Source organism: Bactrocera latifrons, unplaced genomic scaffold (assembly GCF_001853355.1).
Source record: "Bactrocera latifrons isolate USDA-ARS-PBARC rearing strain unplaced genomic scaffold, ASM185335v1 scaffold_922, whole genome shotgun sequence".
Taxonomy (NCBI): Eukaryota; Metazoa; Arthropoda; class Insecta; order Diptera; family Tephritidae; genus Bactrocera; species Bactrocera latifrons.
Genome location: NW_017537626.1, coordinates 31,521 through 51,196, shown reverse-complemented (window position 1 = coordinate 51,196; position 19,676 = coordinate 31,521). Strand labels below are relative to the sequence as shown.

At 39.3% G+C, this 19,676-nt stretch overlaps 1 protein-coding gene and 1 long non-coding RNA gene across 2 annotated transcripts in view; both read left to right on the top strand.

Moving 5' to 3' along the window:
* The window catches only part of LOC108977615 (eukaryotic translation initiation factor 4B), a gene marked incomplete at its 3' end in the record, with an annotated part of 46,505 nt that overhangs the window by 11,184 nt on the left and 15,645 nt on the right, over positions 1–19,676 (top strand).
* Positions 10,382–11,887, top strand: LOC108977616. Its single transcript, XR_001994050.1, has 2 exons — positions 10,382–11,226; positions 11,324–11,887. It is a non-coding gene; the product is annotated as an uncharacterized LOC108977616 (long non-coding RNA).

The window sequence follows — 19,676 nt, the reverse complement described above, 5'->3', positions numbered from 1 at the left end:
GGTGGAGAGGTTGCAGGACTTCAGGTGCTCTATCCATTTCGTCCGCTTATGATGATTTACCATACACCGAATCTCCAAATTGAGATCCCTTATTCGGGGATCCCCGGGATGGCATGGCGTAAGGTGTTGCGCTCATTAGCTAAAACGGCTGCTTCGGCTGGGAAATTGGGGCGGATTTCCGTGGGAATGGGTAGAGCGTTGAAGGTGCTCTCAGTAAATTCTGTAATTCTGTGAAGCCGACCCAGTTAGCTTTGCTAAAGTTAACGAAGGTACGGTTGTCCACAGAAACGAAATCGGCAGGTTTCTCGATCGAGATAATTATGGGCAGATGATCTGATGCGAGAGTTAGCCAGGTTATGCTATTTATCAGACCACCACTAGCGATTGCAATATCGGGCGAGCTACTAAAAGTGCCCACAACTCTGGTGGAGCTTCGTCATTCAGTGTGCAAGTCAGAGTGTGAGCTATGTTGCCTAGTTGAGCTCCGGGCGACCGTGGAGGTCCTCTGTTGGCCACTCGAGGTGAGTGGCGGCGCAGCGCGCGAACTGTGTGCAGATTGCACAGCCGTAGAGGCTAGCGTCGGAGTATAGCGTAGGCAAAATGGGGTCACGTAACGCGTGGTCCACTCTCTATGAGTCTTAAGGCCCGAGCAGGTCTTAAGATGGCTCCATCCGTTTTGCACATACGCAGCAGAAAAATTCCTCCGGGCCCGGGTTGGACTCAATGCCAGCACGAGTCAGGAGGATACGGAGGAACCCTGCTGCAAGGTGTTGCTCCAATGACGACAAACACAGATTAATACTCACCAATCCAAACGGGGTAGATCTATCTTATATATCTGAGACTATTTAACACATGATAAGAACAATATTCGATCAAAACGTTATAAAAAAACTAAATGAATTAATGTATGATATATTTACAGTTTTATCTAGCAAAAAAATTTTTTAGTTTACATACAGTTATGAAATTAAAATAAAATTGAAAAATTATGTTGTTCAAAAAAATAGTAGTGGCTACTAAAAAAGACGATAAAACTGAGAATATAAAAGTAACAGTAAATATTTCATATTTAATATGTTTCCATAGGTCTAATATTTTGTTGTAAATCCGCAGTTTTTTTTATAAGGGCTAGGCATCGGCGTTGCATGGAATCAATAAGGTCCCTACAACGCTTCACAGAGGTTTAAGCTCATGCCTCCTTTAACACTTGCCAAAGATCTATGCTTTTCGATGGTTTTGCTGTTGCTACGCTTCCCTTGATATCGCCTCATAAGTTTTCGATCGGAATTCGGTCCGGAGATTGTGCTGACTATGGTATCACGTTGATATTTCCAGATGCAAACCACTGATTAATTAGTTATCTCGTATGTTTAGGATCATTATCCTGCTAAAATATTGATTTTAACGACATTTTCCAACTAGCATACGGTAGAATTACATCTTTCTATGTGTTATGTACACTCCATAATGCTACTGACCAAAGAGATTGGATCATCACCAGCATACGAGAAACAAGCCTACACCATAGTCTTTAGCCCACCATACTTAACTGTGTTTGTGGTGTACTATGTGCTATTCTGTGTTTTTGGGGCACAACGAACACGCTATCTGTAGCCTATAACACCAAACAAAACAATTTTGATCTCATCCGTAAATAAAATAATCCTCCACTTTTCGGCAGGTCAATACATGTGGTTTTTCGCAATTTTTATTCTTGCATTGACGTGCTTTTTCGTCCAAAGGGTTTTTTTTTCGGACTCCTTGCATGTAAATTAGCCATTTTATATTAGCCTTCGCCTAACTATGGCAGCACTGACCATTAGATTGAATTCATTTTTAATTATTTTGAAAGACGCTACAGCTTCGCTTCGATTCAATAAATTTATATTACAAAATTACTACATTATGTTAATATACTTACTGATGGAAGTTAAAATTAAAAAAAAAAACAATTTTTTTTTATCTATTCCTGTCAAGCACTACTATTTTAATGAACAAGAGACTTTTGGTGCAAATATTGAAATATATCATAAAGAAAGCAACGCAAAATATCCAAAGATTTTTTTCTATAATTTTTTTTATTAAATTTTAAAGATCTAAGATCTGTAAACCGCCTGTCCTTCTGCAATCGGGTGCACCTAATGTGGGTACCAGAGCACAAAGGAGTAGAAAGTAATCAGAAAGCTGACGAACTGGCCCGCACTGCTGCAGCATCCAAGATGTTGGGACCAGAGCCATACATTGCGGTAGGACCCCACACTCTTAAGGAGCTGCTCCGCACGGAGGAGAGAACGGCATTGGCAGCAGGCAGCAAGCATGCGCCCCGCCAAGCTGCTCCTGGGAGGATAAAATCTCTCCAGGTTTAAAGAACTAATCCACCTCCCCCGCGAAAAATTTTGTGTCCTCGTCGCAATCTACACAGGGCACTATAAGCTCAGGAAACACCTGTCCAACATGTTCATGGTCTCCTGTGCTAACTGCCGGTTTTGCGACCTGGAGCAGGAAACAACAGCACACCTAATCCTGGGTTGCATAACAATCTGTGGGAAAAGGCTCAAGGCCCTGGATTCTGTCTACATCAGCAGGGACCACATCACCTCACTAGCACCCGGCAAACTCCTGGAACTATTCAGGCTGCTGGGGCTCTGGGAGGTCATGTGATATAGGAGAGGGCACAATAGACAATAGGTCGCGGTGCATTAAATCAATAATATTCATCACATATATTGTAATCTATCTATGTATTAATCAGGGGTGTTGTAGAATCTGATAGTTGTCGGGATCAGAACTGAAACCAATCAAAAAAAGTAGTAGGAGTCATGAATTCATATATTATTGATTTGATATTCCAAACATAATTTTTATCGGTTTTATATGACACTGAAACCAATTTTATCGGTTTCGCTATCAGAAACAAAACAAGAAGATAGACGCTCACAGATCTCAAATGTAAGTTAGAAATCAAGTTAGTTTATTATTTCGAATTAATCGATTTTTATTTATATAGGGGTAAACATAAGTATAAAACACAAAATTTCTTAATTATTGAGTTTTTGGAAAAAAATCCGGATATTACAAAACGTAATAAACGTAATTTAACATCCAAATGCGTCTTTATTCATTCAATAAATTTTATCTTTTAAAATCTTTCTTTAATTCGGATCTCATTAAAAGCTTTAATAGGATTGCTTYCAAATGTATTCATTTACAAGTTTTGTCACATTAGTAAACAGCTGATTCGAATATTGGTTGGTAATTTAAATGTGTAGAAATGTTATAAGCGCGTGACAACAGTGCCCAAATTAAAAATTAATTAATTTAATCTGGAATATGAAGAAAAGCATTTATGTCAGGAATGCTCTGGCATAAAACATGTTCAGATGAAGAAATAGAATATTCAAAGACATTATGAAGCGCAACACGATGATCGCTATACAGGTGAATCCTGTACYGATTTTTTTTTTATCAACTTATGACAACAGTAAAGCAGAGGTTTGTAAATTATTAAGTTGTTCCAAATATGGTATTATCTGGAATATTGTACTTTTATGAGTGTTCTGTTGATAGTAAGGGTGCAATCCATGTTAGCTATGCGATTGAACTTCAGTTGGCTTAGGTAGGGGTGGGCATATTAGCCCTCAGTGGCATTTTGCCCATTCGGGAACGAGTGCACATTTTGAGGGCTAGATGAAGGGATCATCGCGGGCAAACATGAAGAGAGAAGTGAGAGCAACGTATTTTACCACTCCATATTTACAAATGAGAGCAACGTATTTTGCCACACCATGTTTACAAATGAGAGCGCGTGCATATATGGAAAGTTGGACTGTGGGTAATAACTGTCAAATTATGGATTTATAAAATGTAAGACAAGTAGCACAAAGTATAATAAATATTATATTTTAGTAATAATTTTTATACTCTCGCAACAAAGTTGCTAAAGAGAGTATTATAGTTTTGTTCACATAACGGTTGTTTGTAAGTCCTAAAACAAAGAGAGTCAGATATAGGGTTATATATACCAAAGTGATCAGGGTGACGAGTAGAGTTGAAATCCGGATGTCTGTCTGTCCGTCCGTCCGTCCGTGCAAGTTGTAACAAAAACATGTAAAAATTGAGATATCATGGTGAAACTTGGTACTTGGTGCCTATAAAGTGTCATAACTAAGCCGTAAATAAAGATATTAAAATGAAATTTGGCACAAAGGATCGCATTAGGGAGGGGCGTATTTGGACGTAATTTTTTTGGAAAAGTGGGCGTGGCCCATCCCCCTACTAACTTTTTTGTACGTATCTCGAAAACTACTATAGCTATGTCAACCAAACTGTATAGAGTCGTTTCTTTTAGGCATTTCCATATACAGTTCAAAAATGGAAGGAATCGGATAATAACCACGCCMACCTCCCATACAAAGGTTATGTTTGCTGTAGCTACACGCATTATTGTACCGAAATAACCTACTTCTTTATTTTATGTTTGTTTAATTTGATTTGTAGGTGCTTCCAAACATGGATACAATTTTAGAATCAAAAAGTTTCCAACCTGGTTATTTCTTTAAACTTCCTTATAAAAAGTAATTTCAATAATAACTTCAGTTTATGAACTATTTCTTCAAACACATATACCCAAATGAATCTTATGAGCGCGCAATGTGAATGATAGGCCAACACCGCTTCTACCGCTTGCTTACCATAGAATTTCCTACGATTTGGGGTTTTCCCCGTAGAAACAGATTGTCCTCTCATAATGCAGGGATGCCAATCTCGATATACTGTAGTAATTATACAAAATTTCTTCAATATGTTCRAAATTTTCTTAAACTTACTCAAAATCAGAGTCGAATGCTATTATTTAAAAATATATAAACTATTTTTAATAGTTTGATTTCAGTTTTGATATTTTATATTATAAAAATTGTTATGCGTTTCGAGTATTGGCAACATTGTTCGAATGAAAACGAGAATAAAACGCTTGCCGCTCGTAGCGAAGGGAGAAGCGGAATTCGATGTTTCTGCCATTAGCGTTTGTATTCTATGTGTTTGTGTGCTTATATTAAATATATATGTCGGCGCACCCTAATAGTGTGTGGATATTAATATGCGTGTGTGAGTGTATGTGTATACAGTTTACGGAATTTCATTAGAAGACTAAGTTCTTCGTTATTGCATCAGCCGTTGATTGTGCTTCGATTGGTTGTCTGATGTTGTCGCTTTGGGAAGTACCGTTTTAGCGTGGCGCCAGCGTGGTGACGCTGTCGCCGAGTGTGGTTCGGTGGCAAGCACAGAAAGCTTCCTTCTTAAGTTGTGTTTTAGAACTTAGTGAGCAAAGTGGACAAAGTGAACATAGTAAATAAACTGAAAAGCCGAAACTCGCTGCGTTACTACGATGTCTCGAAACGACAATCTTGCTGCAACATCAGAAGTGGGATCTGGCTCGCTACCTAACGAATTAAATGGGCCATGGCGAGTTGTCATGGAGATGCAAAACAAAAATTTGATTCAACTTATCAAGGCTGTTCAATCATCGACACCCGAAACAACAAATAAAAAAACAATTACGCTAYCCAAATTTAACGCAGACCTTGATGGCGCCGACGTGTCGGCATGGTGTTCCACAGCAAATATAATTTTGACGGAAAATACCGTAAAAGGCAGCGCGTTGGTGATGGCCTTGAGTGCATCGTTGGAAGGCAGTGCGTCGCAGTGGCTTTCCTAAATATGTTATCCTGGCATAACTTGGGACGAATTTAAAGAACTTTTCCTGCAGCGTTTTKGTAGTGTAGAGACGCCAGTGGCTATGTTTCTGTCAATGTTAGCTAATTGTCCGACCGATGGCGAGTGCCACTCCAATTATGCTAGTCGTATGGTGACGTCACTTACCACAAAATGGCGCGACATGGACGTGGAGGAAATTGCAGTTTATGTGACGCTTGCGAAGATGGCTCATGTTGATAACAGATTGCAGCRCCTAACCTTTACTTCAAATATGCGCACCAGAAATGAATTACAAACCGAACTTAAAGCTTYCACGTTCAACAAAAGGAAGAAAAAGAAGCGTCCGAAACTTTCAACAATCAAATGTCATTTCTGTAGAAAATTAGCCCATAAGTTAATGGAATGTCGAGCTAGACAACATCAAGATCATCCTTCGTCTCGTGTTATGAATAGTAGCGTAAGGAGTGCATTTGGCCACCAGCAAARAGCGAATGTAACCTGCTTTAAGTGTGGTGAACTTGGTCATATTTCAACACATTGCAGTAAGTTTAAAATGGATGAGGTCAAGGATACACACCAGACGAAAAGAGTGGAGCYATGCGATGTTGTTGAGCCCAAAGGAGAGATGATTCATCATGGTCAGACGTTTATAACAACATTCGACTCTGGAGCGGAATGTTCATTAATAAAACAAAAGATAAGTATCAAATTAGTTGGTAAGARAATTAACAATGTAGTGATGTTAAAGGGTATTGGCAGTGACGGCGTATGTAGCACGTTACAGATACTTAGCAACGTAAGAATTGGTCAGCACTGTATTGAAGTGTTGTTTCATGTTGTAGACAATGAATATTTGAAAAATGATATTATTATTGGTCGAGAAGTACTGTCCCCTGGATTTAATGTTATAATATCACCAGGAAAATTCGAAATTATTGGATCAAAAACTGTAAACTTTTGTTCAAATGATGAGAAATTTTGTGAATTAAATACTGATCTTGTTGRGGAAGATAGAGATAAATTACAAAATTTATTGGAAAAWTAMTCAAAATCTTTTATTAAGGGAATTCCTTCGAGTAGAGTTATTTCGGGTGAAATGRAAATTAAATTAGTAGACCCAAGAAAAACTGTTCAAAGACGACCATATAGGCTTAGCCCAAATGAAAGAGAATTGGTACGAGACAAGATTAATGAATTATTGCAATGTAAAATTATAACGCCAAGTTACTCACCTTACGCTAGTTCCATAATGTTGGTTAATAAAAAAGACGGCACTCATCGTTTGTGTGTTGCAAGTGGGTATTATCAAATTCMCATGCATGAAGAACCGGTAGAGTGTACAGCATTTGTCGCTCCAGATGGGCATTATGAATTTTTGGCAATGCCTTTTGGGCTCAGGAATGTACCTTCAATATTTCAACGCACAGTTATGCAGACAYTTGGAGATCTTGCAAATACGTTTGTGTTTGTTATCGTTTATATGGATGATGTAATGGTGGCTGCTGCAACAAAAAGTGAGGCTTTGGAAAGGTTGCAAATCACTCTTGATTGTCTCACGAATGCTGGATTCTCATTCAATATAAAAAAATTTTCTTTTCTCAAGTCAACAGTTCAATATCTGGGATATGAAGTGAGTGCAGGTGAAATCCGCCCGAATTCGCGTAAAGTTACAGCGTTAACCACTTTGCCACCTCCTCAGTCAGCCTCTGCTTTACGCCAATTTATTCGATTGGCGTCTTATTTCAGGCAATTTATAAAAGGATTCTCCTGTTTTATGAAACCATTATATCTTTTGACTTCGGAGAAGAATGATTCTGTTTGGAGATCGGAACATGAAGAAATTAGWCAAAAAGTTATTTCTATCCTGACGCAAAAGCCAGTCTTAGTAATTTTTGATCCGAACCACCCTATTGAGTTGCATACCGATGCACGTTCTCGGGGATACGGTGCCATTTTGTTACACAAAATCAACAACAAATCGCATGTCATTGAATATTTTAGTAAAGCTGCTTCTCCTGCTGAATCAGGGAATCATTCTTATGAGTTGGAAACTCTTGCTGTTGTTTTGTCTATAAAACATTTTCGCCACTATTTATTAGGTAGAAATTTTGTTGTCTTTACTGATTGTAACTCACTTAAAGCATCAAGAACTAAACAGGATCTATGTCCCAGGGTACAAAGATGGTGGGCGTATTTACAGTCTTTTACGTTTGACATACAATATAAAGAAGGTAAACGAAAGTCTCATGCCTTCAGCAGAGTTGACTTTCAAAATTTCAGAAAAACGAGTTAATTTGGCAGAAATATCTGACAACTGGCTTTTGGCTGAACAGCATCAAGATTCTGAAATAGCTAATATTGTAAATAAAGTAAAAGAAAATTCTCTTGCAGAGGATATTGCTAAAACTTACGAGTTGAGGGCAGGAATATTATATCGAAAAATTCAGCGAAATGGTAGAACTCGATCCTTACCAATTGATCCTCGACCATTTGATGGTCCGTAATAAATCAGATCCATGAGTCCATCATGCATTTGGGATGGGAGAAGACCTTAGATAAGGCCTACGACTATTATTGGTTTGATAACATGTCCAAGTATATTCGAAAGTTTGTCGAGAACTGCATTACGTGTAAAATGTCAAAGTCTTCTTCGGGTAAAGTTCAAGCAAGTCTTCGTCCAATACCAAAAGTAAATACACCTTGGCACACCATTCACATCGACATAACTGGAAAGCTGAATGGCAAGTCTGATCAGAAAGAGTATATCRTTGTTCAGGTGGACACCTTTACCAAATTTGTTTATTTAACCACACGCTTAAAWTTGATGCTGAAAATTGCATAAATGCTGTCACGTCTGCTACTTCTCTGTTTGGAGTACCGGATCGCATGATAGCGGATCAGGGCAGATGTTTTGCCAGCACTAGATTTAGTGAGTTTTGTTCACAACAAAAAATTAATTTGCATTTGATTGCGACAGGTGCAAGTAGAGCAAACGGACAAGTTAAAYGCATTATGAGCTCCTTAAAGAACTTATTAACTGCCGTTGAAACTAGCAATCGATCTTGGCAAGATGCATTAGGGGAAGTTCAATTAGCTTTGAACTGTACGGCTAGTCGAGCGACTTGTCCCTTAGAATTGKTTGTCGACAAAGTTGCCCGCCCGTTGGRGTTGCTTCCACCCTGCGACATAGTAGAAGAGATCGACTTGGCAGAGGTGAGAGCACGAGCAGGGCAAAATATTTCAACTGCAGCAGCATATAACAAGGAACAATTTGATAGAAACAAGGCTAAAGTTGTAGGATGCAGGGTTGGAGATTTCGTATTATTAAAAAATGAAGAGAGGCATCAAACAAAGCTAAGTCCCAAGTTTAAAGGGCCGTTTCAAATAACCGAATTGTTAGAGGGGAATATATATATGCTCAGGTCTTTGACAAATAATAGAAAATATAAATATGCTCATGATGACATAAGAAAAATGCCAATTGGGCAAATACCAGYTGAGTTTGAAAGTTGTGATAAGGATTTAAGTAATGAAATAGTTGAAAAAGACACTGTTGAAAGAGACAGTAACGGAAGCATGCAAAAAGAAACCCTTGAAAGAGACAGTAATGAAAGCATGTAGAATGAAACTGTTGGAAGAGACAGTATAGGTGCCTTAAGGGCTAAAAACGAAATTTGTAATAATAATGAAATCTGTAATTATAATGTAAGCACAAGTGCAAAACAATTGTTTTGATCATGGCGTGTGGCGCATTAGATAACACAATGTGAAACCTGAATGGATAATAAGAATGTAAAAACAAAAAAAAAAAACAAAAAAAACATGATGAGCTGTGTCAACGAAAACAATTTGTACTAGTTTAAAAAAAAAAAATGTAAATTGTAATGGAAATTATAAGTTTAGATGAAACATTAGAAGTTATAATTGAATAAACTTTATAAGTTGGTTAATTGGTAACAAAGCATCTTTGGTAAAATTGCACGAGGTCGTGTATTGGTCAGGATGTGTGGATATTGGTATGCGTATGTGAGTGTATGTGTATACAGTTTAGGGAATTTCATTAGAAGACTAACTTCTTCGTTATTGCATCAGCCGTTGATTGTGCTGCGTTTGGTTGTCTGCATGTTGTCGCTTTGGAAAGTACCATTTTATCAGGCCGTCAGCGTGGTGACTCTGTCGCCGAGTGTGGTTCGGTGGCAAGCACAGAAAGCTTCCTTCTTCAGTTGTGTTTTAGAACTTAGTGAGCAAAGTGGAYAAAGTGAACATAGTAAATAAACTGACAAACCGAAACTCGCTGCGTTACTAGGATATCTCGAAACGACAATCTTGCTGCAACATATATTTATTTAAAATATATTTTTATTTGATGACTTCTTATATTTTTGAAAATATGTGTTCCCTTTCTATAGCCCGTATTATTATTTTTATACATTTCCAGAGGCAACTTAGATTTTTAAAGTTACAATTTTAACAAAACAATTATTGAAATAAAACCTCAATTCTTCGAATATTTTGATAAAACAACCAAACTGAAAATATAACAAATTATATATTTATATATGCATTTTCATCAAATGGAACTGCAATATGTTTAAACAAAATATATATTATGGTCACAAGTATCTTTTCTTGTTTATATATGCAGATACATATATAAAACTGTCTGTAGGTATAAAAGTTTGATAAATTTAAGAGCTCTTCTATTTCCGCAACTCAATAGACCCGTAGTCTATTGAGGGTAACCTCTCAGATATAAGGAGTGAGATAAATAAACTGAACGAGGCTATGTCGAAAAAGTGCTCACATTTGGATAAAAGAGTTGCGGAAATAGAAGACAAACTAAGTTCATTCTCTTCACTTCCTCCAGAGGAGGTCATTACCGAGATCAATGAGCGTAAAAAGCGGGAAGCCAATGTGATCGCATTTAATATTACCGAATCCAAGGCGGTAGACGGTCACGTACGTCTAGAAAAAGATAGAGGCTATCATCTGTTATTCCGAAGAGCTCCATGACAAAGTGAATTCGTTCAAGCTAGTATACTAAAATCCTGATSCTAACACACGAGTCACCTTCAAGTCAGATCTCACTCCGGCTCAGCAGTCACAATTGCTATCACTGAGGGAAAAACTTAGATTGCTGAATGACAGTCACACGCCTAGAATAGTTAACACAAACTTTTACCAAGTCGTCGAGGAAAGGAAACTTAAAGCAGCTACAAGTATTCTACCAGAATATGCGCGGTCTAAGGACAAAACTGAGCGTGTTCCTAACCTCATCGGCAAGTAGTTCGTACGACGTAATATGTATCACAGAGCCCTGGCTTTACTCATCTATTCAAAATAATGAATTGATCGATAGCTCCTATATCACACTTAGGAAGGACAGGGATACTTCGACAGGATGCTAGAGAAGAGGTGGTGTCCTGATTGCTTTTAAACGAACAATTAAAGCTGAGCTCATATCCATTGGGAACAATAACCTAGAGCAGATCTTCATAAGGATCAAAGGTGATAATGCTTGTATCATCATTGGGTGTGTATATATACCACCACAATCTAATTATGAGATATAATATGCCCATACTGAATCATTAATACATTTTAGAGAAAAATTTCCGGATTAAAGGATCATGATAGTAGGAGACTACAATTTGCCCAGCAGTACATCACGCTTTGATTGCGAGAAGCTGCTGTACGATACCAATGTTCTGATTGAGTGTCAACAATTCAATCAAATCTTAAATAAAAATAATAAGCTGTTGGATTTATGTTACAGTAATTTGGATCTCTCAATCAACGAAACTCTTGCTTTCGTGACTGAAATTGAAGAAATCTGCGCATATCAGATATAGGAGAAATAAACCTAAGTCAAATTATAGATGTTTTAGCCAACTGAGACTCGAATGCAAGAAATTAAGTACAATATGCTACATGTTATACATTAATAAAGTGGAAAATCTAGTCTCTTCAGACAAGACCTCCAGAATTCAAGGTTTGTCAAGCACAAAAGGGGTACCGACATGGGAATCCCAGCTACAATGACATGGAATGACCTAACCGCTCATTCGGGTGCTCAGATTAGTAATATATTCGCATCTTACTTCAAAGACATCTATACAATGAGCCCCAGCGAAGCTGGTCATCATCAATCTGCTGATATTGTAAGGAATGTGGAGCTATGCAAATGTATTATTAGATGTATAGTGCCGACTGGCGTTAAATAAATAAATTAATAACTAGGTAAAAGTATGTGCTCTACTCTACTCCGAGTTTTGTTAGGTAAAAACTATAGCTGTAGCGAGAACAAAAAATGAATGCTGCCAATGAAAATGTTCATGTGCTACAGCTCCCGCAGAGTGGTAAATAACGTTGCTATCCATTCCATCTTCCAAATGCCACTGAGGGCTAATGTGGCCACCTTTGAACCAGGGTATTGGCTCGACCAGGGTAATTTTTTTAAAGCGCGGTTGAAGGTCGCCAACGCTGAAAGGAGTACTTTACATATACAATTATAGCCTAAAAATGTTGGAAATTGTATAAGAAGACGCAGTAGTTGAACTATCCTTCATATTAGGTATTTAGAATGTGTCAACGCTCGTTTCCTTCATAAGTGTAAACAATTTTAATTATTTAAATAACAAAATAAAAGTGAAATATGAACTTATTTTAATGTTAAGAGTGTGTATTTTAATATACCAAGTGAAAAAGTGGCCGTTCCCTCGACAACGTCCGGTGTGTTTAACGTGGGTACCTGCTGACGGACAGCCTTACTTACAGTGTGGAATGGACACACTAACCACCTTTGTCGGGTTCGAGTCCCATCTAAAACCTCTGCCGTGCTTTGGGTCCGGCACCCGGTTGCTATGCAACTCCACATTCAACTGACGAAGTCAGTTCTTCCCGCATTTGGGTTTTAACCACAACCACCACAATACTCCCCGAGGCGCCAGTCCGCATGAGCAGGTTGGAGTTACCTCCAACGGCTCCTGCTCCCCGTGGTACCAGAATTAAGTACCCGGTCAGACCTCGTAGCCGAAACTACTACCAGACTCCATACAGCTCTGGACTGGTGGCCAGGGGTTGGACCCCATACATACATCACATACACACACCAATCATACAAATCTAACCCTAATTTCCAACTAACCGCCTCCTCCGCTTAAATAATTCACGAGCAAACGCATTCAGAGGCCCATCCCCCGTAAGCAGAAAACCCAGACTCAGATAAAATCTGAAGTGTGGGGGCCTATTCTGTAACTCGATTCGAAACAAAATTTACTCGAATTCGCATTTTTTATATTCCGTAACTCGATTTTCGGATTTTCAAGCCAATTTTCGAATAAAATAGTCGTTAGCTTTTGAGTTGTAGAAAGCAAAAACGAAAATTGTACATATTTATTCTGGCACAGGGTGGTACTGTCCCAACGTTCTTGCCACCTACACCTAACCCTATCATCTAGGAGCCTCTTGCTCCCTCGATATCTCTCCCTCTCCACATCGTCGGAAATCCAATCGTTCCGCAGCAACGACACACTCAACCCACTCAGGTCAAGAGGGGATGCACCTAATAAAACCTGCATCGCATCCGTTGAGACGTTGCGACATACAGGCAAACAAGCAAGCATCATACAACGCTGGATTGAGAGGAGTTTGTGAGACCCCCAGACAGTCGTGGCTGCCTCCCACCAAACATGGGCTCCATATGTTTCACAGGCCACAAACAAGCCACGATATATGGTGCGGACAGCACGACGTCCGAGACCTCAATCGCTCCTCAGAATTCGGTGTATTTTGCCTACGGTTGCCTGCAGTCGCTCCTTCACATACGCCAAGTGTGGAGTAAAACACATCCTCTCACTCATGGTCAACCCCAGATATTTGACTTGCGTCACATATCTGATGCTGACAACATTCACACGGACAATTGGTGAACAAACCGGTGACAATCTGCCCTTAAGCAGCATTGTCACCGTTTTTTCCCTCGATATGTCCACCCCCACAACTACTTTCCGGACAGCCAATTTCCTCCAGCCCTTGCACCACTAGATCTCAGCTTAGGTAGTCAAACGCCCCTTGAAGTCAACAGATATGCCATTGACATTCTCTCTAACGACATTGTAAACATAGAATCAAGCATCCTCTGTATTGTATCCTTTCCGAAACCCAAACAGCCTATCCGCCCATATACCCCGCGTTAGCTCCTGGAGCCGTTCCACCACGACTTTTTCCAGCACTTTTCCAAGTACTGGAAGGAGACTCATGCCCCGATAAGATCGAGGATCGCTCCTGATCTTATCGGGGGACTTCAGGAGAGGAACAACCCTAACACTTTTCCATTCGCGTGGAAAGTATCCCTCCCAAACGCACTTATTATGAAATTAAAACTCTAAGCGGTATTCCCAACACCGCATCCCTAACGGAGAGTCCATATTGGTTTCAGTCAGTACCAGAGGTACGCCATCGCCGCAATGGACTCTCGTAAGGCAAGAGAGAGGATTGAGGGGTAATCATAATTTTAATCAATTTTAATCAAATTATGATTATAATTTTAATCAAATTATGATCACTCAATCCCCACCCTCCCTTAACCACCCCTCTAACACTGAAAGCCCTACTTGCTGCCGTGGCTTTTAGCCACCACCCATTCGCTTAATGCGTCACCTCGACTGTGGCTTTGGTATCCAGACGAATGCCGGGATACCTTGCTAAACCACATCGAGGACGAGGCATTCGCATCCAGCCCTAGGATAAATGGGCTACTACTCACAAGTAGTAGYAGCTTATCCATGTAGCCCAGGTAGGGCTCTTGGGGCTCGCTATATTTACAATATAAACTAGCGCCAATCATCCTACCGAACTCCCCTTCTACAGCTACACATATACCCAGTTGTGAAGAATCCACAACTACGCAATCGTAGCGTGAATTATTCACAACTATTGCGGCGTTAGCTCTAAGGTCAGTGAAGACTTTAAAACCCCCACGGAGACCCCGTACCACACCCTCAACCATACAACCCCCAACTCACACATCACGGCATAGGAGCCCTGACAGTTAAGTTGGATGATCCCACCCATCAATGTCTAGCGAGGGCGCGCTCAACAAGACCACAATATATGGGGCAGGCAGTGACGGGGCTATCCGGTCGCACCCGGAAGGAGAACCACTTTATGTAGTACCTACCTGCCTCCAGGAGSCCGGACATCAACTTGTCACTACCCTCAAGGACGACTTTGGTGCTACCGTCAGAGGTCACCCTCCAGGGACGACTGACCATCTTTACGTCCCACCTCTGSGACGCCGGGCTCAAATCCTGGAGGTTCAGCCGAAGTAGCCCCTCCATGAAATCTTCATGGGGAATCTCCGTATGGACCCCCTAGACTACAACCCGACGACACAACTTCCGGTTGACAGAGACGTCCAACCCCACCTCCCCAAATTTGCTGTTATTCGCAACTCTCTCGCTCTCTGAATAATTGCCCCACCACCCTTGACTCGTGGATCCTCACTCCAAGTGAGGGACCCACCTCTTTGACCACTTTTTTAATTACCTCTTTTACCACGATCGACCAGGTCTCCATAGGCTTCGGCATCACCAGTGTAATTGCTTCCAGCACAGGCGCTGGAGGTGCAGGCGTCGGTGCTCAAGGAGTGTCTCCCACAACTTTCCCTAAGGGCATCTACCGCTTTCTCAGCGGTGGCCATGTTGGCACTCCCGCCACAACTACCGCTTCCTCCCTTACTCCCGTCCTCTAGACGCGGCGACCCCAAACGCGCCTTACTACGCTGTGGAGACCTTACCGCTACCGTCGTATCCCCTTCACCACCCGACGGTGTCATCCACGACTGTAGAAGCGGCGGAATCTCCGTTTCCAGCGAGGGTCTTCGTCCTCCTCTTCCTAAACGTTTCGCTTTTATGACTGTTGTTCCTCGCAGGAGTCGCAATCTCCAACGCTGCACAGACGCTTCCACCGTTTGGGCAATCCTGTCCAGATCTTCCAGACACTGAGCCAACTAAGCGCCAGATGCTCAGCACAGAAATACTGTCAGGCAGTTCAGTCAGCAAGAATGCCAACAACACGGTGCTGCACTGGAACCGTGCAAAGCTTCCGCCAATAACAACAACGTGGATGATCACGTTGTCCGTATAATAATAAGTAATAATAAAATTACTTACCACTATAAGTACACAAAATGCACAAAATTGTGTACCCGCACAAAATCACTCGCGGTCACTAACCCACGAACGCACAAACAAATTCAACAGACCGTTACGCAAACGCGCCAGGGAATAACGGTGCCAGCTAAATCGCGTAAACAAATTACCGCACCAAAGGAAATCGAAAAAAAAAAATTCCGAAAGAAAAAACACTGAAAATATCCGCGTCGACAGTCAACTAACGAATGAGCTAACTAACACCGCTGGACAATTGGTCGAAAATGGTCTGTAATCACGCCTAATTTCCACATATAATATTGATTTGACTGTTTATAACTCGAGATTCAATGCTGTTATTGTTTTAAACTTTGCAAAAATAGTCACTTTAAGCCATCTCATGACTATTAAGGGGTTATGTCCACTTGCGAGGCAGAAAAACACGTTTTTTAGTGAATTTTTTCCAAAGAAGCATTTTATACATTAATGGAAAAAATGTACCTAAACAGAATTTAATGTACTTTAACAAGCAGTTTATTTAAAAAATAATATTGGATGCCCTAGCTCCTGTAGATGATCTGCGGTGAGACGTCCAAAAAAGTGCTTGGCGGTGAGCAAGATATCTCTGGTCCAAATTATTTCAAAACCAAAAGTATTTARTTTTGTGATAAGTAAATATAGGTAATGATCGAAGGTCTAGTCAAAATTTTGATTTTTGACAAAATGGTGGCTGTTAAAAAAAAAAAATTCAGTTTTTCATGAAAATTTTTCACTTCAAAGTGGCTTAAAAAATCGAAATTATTGTCCAMAATCGAATTATTCGAAGGAATAAGGTTTCATTACCTGAAAAATATATCTGAGTAAGTCGTGTGAAAATTTTAAACCGACCGGTTTAGCGGTTTTGTAGAAATTTTTCTCACCTCTTTCTCACTCTGAAAACACAGTTTTGAAATAAACGCGTTTAAAGTTTTAATTACTGCGCCCTTTCAGAGAATATTCTTGAATATATCTACATGTGTATCGGGTCAAAAAAAAACAAAGAAAATCAAATTTTAAATTAAATTGAAGTCAACTTTAGGTTACATTCGGAAAAAATTTCGGGGGAAAACTTAAGTATAACGGCCAAGGGTTTCGGAAATAAAATGAGTATGGTCGGATATAGGAGGAAGAGTGAACAAAAATGAAATATTGAAAAAAAGTTTTTTTGCACTATTTGTAAGAAAACAAAATGGTTATAAACGAATTAGTGAAGTGTTAGAGGATATAAAAGTTAAAATTATAAGTGAAAAATTCMWTATAAATCGGAGAAACACGCGTTTAAATAGTTAAATTTTTGAACTTTAAATGCAAATATCTCAAAAATCATTAGTCAGCTTCAACTTCATATACATATATATTTTCTTGATCTCGATTGCCCATCTCCCATCGAAATCGGAGGATGTTATTCTAAATCCCAGCCTTTTTATATTTACTAAAACATCACTTATTTGTTTGTACACATTTTTTATATAATGTAAAAAAAAAAGTTAGGGAATATTGTTGAAAAAATGAGATTCCAATTGATACGTGCCGCAAACTTATCTTCAGTATGACAGTASTGAATACTAATGAAAAAAGTGAATAAAAATCAAATAGGAGACAAAACTTAAACTAATGCATTTTTCATCCTCAGATACCTGATATACTTATTATTTTGTCCAGCAATTTTTTAATCTTTTTATTATTTGCCTATACCAACTATTACAAATATCTTTATTTTTGTTATTTAAGTCATATATGAAAGGAAATATGATATTATTTCTCTTTAAACATGAACAAGAGATAATTAATAAGTCATTGAATGCTACATTGGCGTATGTACTTATTATTTTGACCATGTGTTACATATGTATATATTTACATACTATATATATTATATTAAATTGGTTGGATTCCGATCCTCAGTTTGACGTTTTGCACCTTAATATAGTTCCCTTGCTTTTGGTTGCAAGAGTAGAAAATTGTTTTAACGGAACTTAGCTCTTCCTTACTAGTTTTTTTTGCAGCTTTTAACCCTATATATATATACATAAGATAATAATTAATTTAGGATACATTCTTACGATAGACATTTTGAAACATACTGTAAATTATTAATAATCAACAGTTTTACTTTTCTCTCATTTTCACAGAATTTTCACTTACTAACCTCCAAATACCACTGTACCAGTAGGGTTGACTAGAGTACCAAAAATGTTTAACGTATAAGCAATATTTAGTATTTACGAGAAATATTTATTAATTTTAAAATAAAATAAGTAAGGAAGGGCTAAGTCCGGGTGGAAACGAACATTTTACGCTCTTGCAACTTGCAAGAATCAAAGCGAGGTATTTACGTTAATGTGTAAAAGGTCAGCCAGAAGATCGAAATCTAAGCAACTTTAAATATACATATACTATACATAAAGTTTGTCAGAAGAACGGGTAGTATCGTGTCGATTTTATCTATTTTTCACAATACCACTACTATTAACATGCTACATACTAAAAAACCATCAAAATTTTAATATTAGTAAAATATGCGCTAGGTCAAGTTTWMACTCAAATATATCTTGACATAACTCACATATTGGCCCGATATATGTGGTACAAAGGCAACCTGAAGTTCGAAAATTTGTATATTATCTATATGGTGGCTATTCATAGTTGAAATTGTCAGGCAATCATTCTCTCGTAATCCCATATATTGACCGATATTTTCGACCACTATAGTTACAGGGGTCAACATATTCGGTATCTCGGGTCTTGAACAGGTTTGATTGGATTTATGCAATTTTTGTTCAAAAGGTGGCATACTTTAAGTCAAAGAATTTTAACTTAGACACCGCTTACGCGATTATACAACAGCGCGCCAGTAATTTCTTTTCTTCGCCAATGGATATTCTAAGCGTAGCCATGTCCTTCTCCATCTGGTCCTTCCAACGGAGTGGAAGTCTTCCTCTTCCTCTGCTTCCCCCAGCGGGTACAGCATCGAATACTTTCAGAGCTGGAGTGTTTTCGTCCATTCGGACAACATGACCTAGCCAGCGTAGCCGYTGTCTTTTAATTCGCTGAACTATGTCAATGCCGCCATATATCTCGTACAGCTCATCGTTCCATCGAATGCGATACTCGCCGTGGCCTACGCGCAAAGGACCATAAATCTTTCGCAGAACTTTTCTCTCGAAAACTCGCAATGTCGACTCATCTCTTGTTGACATCGTCCAAGCCTCTGCGCCATATAGCAGGACGGGAACTATGGTTATGGTTATAGAGTTTGGTTTTTGTTTGTCGAGAGAGGACTTTGCTTCTCAATTTCCTACTCAGTCCCAAGTAGCGCCTGTTGGCAAGCGTTATTCTGCGTTGAATTTCCAGGTTGACATTGTTGGTGGTGTTTCCGCTGGTTCCAAGATAGACGAAATGATCTATGACTGTCAACAGTGACTTGAGTGCCAAGTCGCGAGTGTGACGACTGTTTGTTTTATGATAGCAGATATTTCGTCTTGCCCTCGTTCACTGCCAGACCCACTTGTTTTGCTTCCTTGTCTAGTCTGGAGAAAGCAGAACTAACGGGCATACGCCAGCAACTGTAGACTCTTATAGAAGATGGTACCTTCTCTATTTAGTTCTGCAGCTCGAACTATTTTCTCCAGAAGCAGGTTGAAGAAGTCGCACGATAGGGAATTGCCTTGTCTGAAACCTCGTTTGGTATCGAACGGCTCGGAGAAGTCCTTCCCGATTCTGATGAAGCCTCTGGTGTTGCTCAACGTCAGCTTACACAGCCGT